The sequence below is a fragment of the Passer domesticus genome, chromosome 5 (genome assembly GCF_036417665.1).
Source record: "Passer domesticus isolate bPasDom1 chromosome 5, bPasDom1.hap1, whole genome shotgun sequence".
Lineage (NCBI taxonomy): Eukaryota > Metazoa > Chordata > Aves > Passeriformes > Passeridae > Passer > Passer domesticus.
In genome coordinates this window covers 47,761,957-47,770,818 of record NC_087478.1, presented here as the reverse complement: position 1 = coordinate 47,770,818, position 8,862 = coordinate 47,761,957, and positions in this window count along the sequence as shown.

The following is an 8,862-nucleotide window of genomic DNA, read 5'->3' as shown; positions in this document are numbered from 1 at the left end:
CAGGGGAATGATGGCATCCCTAGAGCGGGGCAGAGGACCATAGCTGGAGTGTTAGCACGTCATTATAAATAGTGAGGGCGCTTCACCTGCGGTGATGTTCTCACCCCTGCTTAGTCAGTCATGACAGAGACAGCAGCAATGCTCTGTGAAGGGTTGGCTCACACTGTGAAGCTGAAAAAGTTAGGATCACCTTTCAAAACAAAGAAAAGAGCGAGGTACACAATAATACACGAGTGATACAAAAAAGGCATCGTGGGCCTTTCCTTATTCTCCCCTACAGTCCGAGAACTGGAGGACGTGATATAACTGCAAAGCAATGTATGTGAAGTAGTTAGGAAAAAATGTTTGTGCCGTGTACAATTAATCTGTGAACTTCGTGATAAGAAGCTTGATGGTACAAGCATGTTAAGAAGAACCCAATTCTTAGCCAGTTTCTGCCAGTCAGCCCCTATCTTGCCCTGGTTTTCAATCCTGACATTTACAGCTTTTTGCTTTTCCTTCCCAGGGACCCAGTTCAGCTTTAGATACACACATAAATCTTTGAAGTAGCATAATTCTTCTCCCTGCTGTCTGACAGGGTTAGCCCTCCAGAGGTAGTTTAGTGGAAGAATAGAGTCAAAAACACAAAACATTCCCATGCATGATGATATTTCTGGGAGTTTCCAGTTTAATGACAAGTCAGGAATATTTACCTTCCTTTCTCCCTTGTTTTCTAACAGCTCTTTAGGGATCTGAGACAAATACTCCAAGTGAATGAGAAAGCGTGGATGTCTTCCTGTTCTGCATTGCCAATTTTAGCAACAATGGTGCGTGGCTGATTCCTGAAATCATTCACTTGGGAGACTTGTTAGTAGATCTGTTTACAGAGCAGGGGAGGAGGGATGATGTGTGCAAGGGCTAATCACAAAGTGGTGGCAAAACTCACAGCTCTGCCCCTGTTTCCAGTTCACAAGCTGAAGTCCTACTCACTGTATCTTCCTTCAATCAGATATGAACATTTAAGAGATAGAACTGATTTACAGGCTCTGCCTGTTAGAGATTGTTTTCAGTAGGTGCCACTATGCTTTTCTAAGTCTCCAAAGGTACTTACAGGCATTGATAAATATGCAGTAGGGGAAACCATAAAGAAATAATTCTGCTTGTCCATAAAATTTTGCCTTCACCAGGAACAGGGACAAGTGAAGAACTCAAATTACATGCAAGCTATATGTTTTGGTTTAGTTTTGAAGTCCTCGTTATTTTCAGTAGCTTTCAGTTCCCTTAAGACTCATAATGAATTAATTAAATTCACATTTTATTAACAAATTCATAAGAGCATCTGCAGCATTAGTAAAGGCAGCAAATCAGGTCTATTAAATTACTTCCATTGGATTTAATGTTAGATGAAAGCTTGCACTGAACAAAGGAGGCACCAGTGCAGTATGACAGAATACAGTAGAATTCAGTACAGTTACAGTGAGACTGTATATGTGCAGTTCTGAACTCCATTGCATAATTACAATATCAAGTTACTTCTGGGTGCCTACCATGAACAAGCTTGGGATCTTACACAGAAATATTTGATTTTCCTGACCTGATATCTTAGTCATCATTGATTTAGCATTAGATTCACTTTTGCATTTGGATTTCCTTTCTCTTTAAAGAAAAGCAAGTAAGAATGGAGGGGGAAAAAATCAAAAGAGAACAAAGCAAAAGGTGTCCCTAAGAGTGTTTCTAAAGATAAAGTTCTTAAAATGGCTCAATGTGGTGCTTAACATTAAAGGCTGGATAGCCTTCAGCCATCTAAAGATGACTCTGCTTAAAGCCACAAACTATTACAGAAACCTTAATGACCCAACAGCTCAGAACATGCCTAACACAGTGCCTCAGCATTAGGCTGATGGACAAATCGTCTCCTGATGGAGAAAGAACCTTGTTGGCACAGATAACTGGTCCAGCTTCATTTCTGGGGGAATACTGCATCCTGCTATCTTGGCTTCTGACTGCTAACATGCAGCTTAGCAGCTCAGCAAGACCCCAGGTTTCCCAGTGGTTTGCACAGACCCAGCAGCAGGTGCTCACGTGTGTGTGTATCCACAAGCAAGAGCCTGCAGGGACTTCCCAGGGCTCTGGGGAAGATCCTTCCAGAGGCAGCTGGCCAAACAGGGATGGTTGCCAGCCCTGGGCTCAGCACAGCCTGCATACCAGCTGCTGTGGCCAGGCTCCTGCAAGACCTGTGCTCGAGGGAATCCAGCCCTGCAGAGCCTCAGCCCCAGCACCACTGGTGAGCTCTTGCACGTACACGGATTCTGCTGAGCCACAATTGCCTGGATCAGGGCTGCAGCAGCCCTTACAGAAGAGCAAGCACTGTCCATCCCTTGATCAGCTCAGCTTCCCTGTCTGACCTCGAGCCAGAGCCTACAATGCCCTCACAGGCTGCAGGGCAGAGGTTGAGAAGGAGGGTGTGCCAGGAAACAAGGAATAGGTGCATGCAGAAGTACTGGAGTTCAGGCACATGTTTGGCAGGAGGAGGAGAAGCTGTGGGCACTGAGGATTGGGGCCCTAATGGAAAGCAGAGGGCTGTGAATGGTCCAGCTCTGCAGCCCCCCACGGTGGTGCCACAGTCCTGCTGGGGTGGGAGCTCTTGTGAGAGTTTAAATGGAGCAGTTGACTTCAGGGTTGCATGGTAAAACCAGGAGGAGATGGTGTGTTCTCAGCCTTATTTAATCAAGTCCTAACAAGCAAGAGACAATTGGGAAAAGTGCCTAACAAGATTCCTTGCCTTCGGTGAGGCCAGCTGCTTTCACTTTTTAAATTGAACCCTGCTCTTTACATGGTTTCATTCTTTGTTTCCATGACCTGCACATCAGTGGTTGATTTCTGTCCTAAAATCCCTACAGTTTAAGTGTCTCTTGAGAAAGGAGTTGGGCAAGGACTTAAACCTCTTAGAGAGGCAGTTCAATGACTGTTCAAAATATTAGAGACACTCATTTTCCTGTCTTACCAAGGATTTTTTGTTTTGAAATGATTCAGCCATTTCAGTTTGGTAAACACAAACGTATTTCTATTAATCTAAGTTTTGCTGGGTGAGGAATCTACCTTCCTGTGTGCCCCTTACACAAAAAGAGGATTTTGCCTCCTCAGCTGCTCAAAGAAAGAGTAACATATGGGAAAAACAGAGCAAAAGAAACTGAAATATTTTTTTAATGTCCTTTAGGCAAATATCAAGCATGAGAAATTGCAATAAAGAAATCGTTTGGGGAAGTGAAGTGCTCATTAAAAAGTGTGTGGATTAGTATCAGAGTCCATAGTTAATAATTACTGTCTTCTATCAAAGAATACACTAATCATTAACTTGAGACTGTGACTTCCAAGTTGTGACCCACATAGACAGAAAAGCACTTACCGTAGTAAATAACACAGTTTACAAACTCATCGGTTCAAAAGTGCAGGGACAAAGCTACATTGTGCTTTATGAGAAGAGGTGAAGGTTGGCCATGGTCTTTTGGCTCGAAAGGCCTGGAACAGACACCGACTCGTTCCTGGGGCTTTGTAGTATTCCCTGCTTCCCTTAGATGGAGCCAAACTCCCATGGTCAGGCTGCCTGTGACTCACCAATAGCGCATGCAGCTTGCCCAAAATCAGAGGAGAGCTATGCAGCAGGAGTTTGTCATGGATCCCTAAGCCCCATTTCCTGCCCGTTCCCCTCCAGTGACTTCCCAGTGCTGGTTCATTGCCTCCCTGGCCTGTTCCCACAGTGCCACGACGACAGACAGTGACACACAAGTGCACTGATCTGGCACCGACCTTCCCTTTCAGCTTGAGGGGAAGTGTTTTTTCAGATGTTACAAATATTACCTTTCTAACCACACGTTATACCACAGCTCTTGCTACTGGTCCATTAATCTGCACATTGAATGGATAAGGCATTAGAAAGCATCTTTTGGAGGCTTTTCCATTCCATGTCATACTGTGATCTTGGGCAAAAAATTCTGGTCTACCAGTTCTTGTGACTCTGGCCTCCCACTGCAAAATGTTTGGGATCTATATGATTGCAGTGCAATGACTTGTAATAGAAAGTAGGAACTTCAGAGAACAGAGAGGAGGAGTCTAGAGTCTCTGCCACCTGTGAAGTGATAGCTAAATTACAGCAATTTAATCAGAATCTGCATCAGGAAGACAGACACAGCTATCGGCAAAACAAGGATAAGCGAGTTATAGGGTAAAGAGTGAGCATTTCCAGTCTTTGGGAGTAAGAAACCATAGTTACTCTCCTGACAGCAACTTAATGTTCTTTCCTCAATTCAAGAGCCAGGAAAGGCATCTTCACATCTGTGTTTAGAAGAGTGCAAAGCCACTCATGTCTCAGTAAGGGGCAAGAGTAAATATTTCCACACTGATTTTACTTACCTGGCAACAGATGTCACTACGCTGGATTTGAAAAGTGCTGTGGAAACATCTGAGGCAACATAGATAGAGTGCCCTTTTCCTAGCCTTGTATTTTTAAGCAAAACCCCAGAACACATAATTTTCTCCATGTAAGACCATTACATTTAAAGGGTCTGTCTTGTTATCCTGCCATTCAGTGATCAGACTAAATCATGATGAATCGGAACACAGAGACTGTGTGTTGGTAATATCCCAGTCATACAGTTGTGCAACTTACTGGAGAAAAGAGCTGCATACAGTTTTATATCCCTGTCGTTCTACACCTTGGAGAAAATATCTGCATAGTTTTATATTCCTGTCGTTCCACACCTATCATGGCATTTGCAGAGGTCATTTTATCCCTTTCACAGAGGCATATGGAGTGCACCAAGAGGCTGTGACAACCAAACAGCTGAGAAACCTGGGAAAGGTTTTCTGGTGCCAGACCAGTGTTTTGGATGGAGCCTCCTTTTCCAGAAGGTGCTGGAAGGAGGAGATGCTGGAGCCCACTCTGGTTTGGCACAGCCTCATCAGGGCTGTATTACTTCCCAGCTGCTGATCTGACTCCAAGGTCTGCTCTCGAAGGAGCTGTGTTCTTCATCTTTCATTGCCAGAGAAGGTGCAGCTGGAAGATTTGGAAAGATGAGATTTGATCCCAAGCCTGGAGGTTCCCCAGAGTGGTGAGTAATCAGCATGGGGAGAGGAAGTGTGTGACACTCCCATTTTTACTTCGTATAGATGTTTCCCATGAAGCAACAAGAGGATCTCTGGATTTCTCTTTGCAAAGGCCAGGTCTGATTTCAGCTGCGATGTCACCCTGCAAGAGCTGACTCATGCAGCAGGGCTGTGGTTCCAAGGAACACAGGCAGAGGCTGGGAAAGTTCAGAGCTATTTTCAGAGCTTGGGGGAGTTGCACTGTGGGGTCCCACTCTCTGGAAGAGGTGCTGGACAGAGAGAGTGCTGTCCAAAAGGCTCAGTCCATAAAACTGGACACTGCCATGACCTCACAGGCTTCACAGCAAAGGCAGAAAATAGTGGAGGAAAATAATCACCATCCACTGGGAAAGAGTTCCTTTGGCATTTTGATCTGACCAATCACCTTCATATGGCTTAGCTGCATTAAGTGGTCTCCAGAGGAGGATTTTGGCAGTGCCCAGACAAAGATGGACCAAAGGGAAATTGTGCAATACAATGGCAATATACGCTGATATTCCCCAAAATGAGTGCAGCCTCATCTTCTGCCTCTATTTACCTTCCTCTGTTTATCTCGACCCAAGTAACATGCCTGGTATTTCCACAATTCTCCCTAGTCTGGGTAAGGGTTGTTAACATAGCATTCAGCCTTCCAGCCTTAATAACAGGATTTACAATTGTGATAAGAAACCATTTTAAATGTGATTTAATATATATATTAAAAACACTGGGGGGAAAAGCTCTGGAGAGAAATTATAGTATTCTGATTTATGCTTGAGAAAAGAGGGATCAAAAGGAAGAGGAAAAAATAAGAATGAGTGTGTAATGCTGTCTGGGGAGTGCAGCAGCAGTGTCTCTCACACAGGCCTGATGTTCCTACAAAACAGCCAATCCAGGAATGAGAGTTCCAGATAAAGAAAGAGGCACAAACATAGGAAGCAGGAATGAAATTCAAGTGGAGCTGCTTTCCCCTTTCCCCTGCCCCTGCTGCAGCGCAACACTGAAACTGGGCAGATGAATTTGCTCCCAAAGAAAGACACCCTTGTGTGGCAGAGTAGCCTGTCAGACACCAAAGGCTCTTCCAGCTGCTGGCAGTGCTGCAGGAGTGCCGGGCTCCTGGCCAGGGCTCGCTGATGGAGCCCACGCAAATCAGGGAAGCGCCGGGGGTGGTTTGTGAGCGCCGGGACCGCTCAGCATCTCGGATACCAGCACTCCCCTACTCCTCCTGCTCCCGGGGAGCTGTTTGTCAGAGCTAAATGCCTGCTTAAAGGGACTGATGATAAAGCGTTCTCACAGAGCTGATTTCTCCAGAAATGTCTATGGTGCCAGTACGTAATGTGAGGAGGCAGCTTTGCCTGAAATATCAGGGACATCTCATTTAGTAAAAAACGATAATGGAGAAAGGGTGTAGGTTGGAATTGAAGGACAGATATGATTAAAAGGAGGAGGGTATTGCTATGCTGAAGCCTCCTGTGATTATTTAGTTTACAGGGAGACATTCAGAAAAGGGAACATAATGGAAAAGCAAAAAACACCAAAGTCTGTAAAGGTGTTTTACAGTGCCCCGATTGCTCCTATACTGAATGAGGACTCCATGAACCCAAAAAGGATGCCTTTTGAAGTGGGTAACAGGAGATGTGTTTATTACAGAATAAAGTTGGGTGTGCACAAGAAATGTATTATTTACTACTGAATAATGCTATTTGCGAGACTTTTGCAGGCCATCATTGAGAAGAAGAGTCAGTTTAAGTCTTAAGTAAGATTAGAGAGGGGGAAAGAGGATAATCAGAGGTTGTTACTTTTGTTCTCTCATTCGTGTTTGACAGATAAAATCCTCTTAGCTTCAGGGCATAGAGCAACTTCAGAAAGCCCATGACTAGAAGTAACTTCTTCTGTAGGCAAATTATCCTATTCTTCTCTTGAACTTTTCTGGGAATAATCTTCTGCTGGTTTCTGTCACAGATAGGATAGTAGCCTGCAGGGGTAATTTTTTCAGTATGTTTTTTACTGCTGGGGTGTGTTAATAAAGGTATGAGCTGGAATTTCAAGGACTGTTTTCAGGCCACTTTCATTGGCAGAAGAGCATCATGTGACAGATGAAGATACAGGTAAAGTGACTGACACGTTTTTTCAAACTCTTGATTCTCTCCCAAACATAAGAAAAAATATATTAAATCTGTATTTTGTGACTATGCTTCTTTTTTTCATAGCAACCTAGTCCTCAGAGAATCTCCTGGGTTAATATTGTCCAGCTTTGTATCTTGAGCACCATCTATTTCCTGGACATTGTCTGCATCTCTTTTACTGTTTCTGCTGTAGAGAAGGAATCCAACCTTCTCTGCTGCCACCATGTTCCAGACATCTAAATCTTTGAACTCTGTCAACGTGTGGATATTGGGCTCTGGCATGTTGAAGGACCCTATGTTTGCTGCCCCTGCTGTGGATGTCAGCAGTTCTCCAGCACCCCTCTTCTCACTGCTGCATACACAGACTGAGGTTTAGCCACCATTCACCAATTTTCTCCCCGAGATGTTGCAAGTCCCTTCTTGCAGACTTGATAATTTGCTTTCTGTGAGCACATTACCCTGGTCTGACTCCATGGCAGGCTTATTCTGATGATGACAGAGGTTGTGACAGTCTCTGTCCCTACTCTGGCTGTGTCCTGTAGTGACCTGCACTTATCACTACTTGAATGATCAAGTCTCTTCTGCCCCAGCAAAGTGCCCAGCTGAGGGTGAAGTGAGCTACATGACTGCCCTAAGTCTGGTCTCCTGTGTCTGCTGGGCAGGGTGTCACTTGCTGCCATGGGTACACACACCCTCTGATCCTCCTCTGCTCTTGCACCTGAAATGTGCATTTCATCCTGCACTGAGCTGGCTCATCCCTCTCTGTCCTTGGTGGGTCGTGAGAGCTGTCACTGGGTCAGGTCAGCGCCCAAGACAGGCAGGGACTTGACTGCACGCTTGCCAAGAGGCAGATAGGAAGCCAAAAGTACAAGTATTTGATCTAAAGGGGATATAAAGGGACCTCAACAGGTGCCTACAGTCCAGAAAGACCTCAAAAGGATGTTTGATTTTCCCTGGTGATTCCATGCTTTAAAATGTGTAAACAAAACCATTGTATAATTTGGTTGAATTACAAGAATGTATAAGAGAAGAGAATGATGATGATGATGATAACTCACAAAGCTTTGGAGGATATAAATGTCAAGGAAGAAGGAGTAGTTATGCTGGTCCCAGTGTGATAGCCAGGAGGACCTGACTGAATTTGAGAAAAGGAAAATTTTGGCTCACTACAAGGACCAAAAATATAAACTAAATAAAGTGACCTAAAATAAGTAACTGTACAAAGCCTAAGAAACCAAACAAACCCTTTACTTGAAGCAGTTATTTTGAAAGAGGAAAAATACCAGATACTACATTGAGTTCTTTGCAAGCTTCACTGTTGTTGTGGGATTTTGTATGGAAGCCACTTTAAAAAGTTATGGTGATGGTGGCTGCCTAAAATGGAAAGAGCCAACAATAATCACTGTTTGATTTGAACAATCCCCAAAAGGGAGAGGATTAAAGCCCTCAGAAGCAGTAAATTACAACTGAGCAGAAACCTGGCACGTGGAGTAAATGACGCATACAGTGAATGGCACAATCTTCTGTTGGGCACTGCACATAGAGGACAGACACATCATGATTTTCCGTGTCTAAAATAAAAAGCCTATAAAAAGCACTTCTTCCCGTTATGGAGACAAATACATTTGACAAGAGT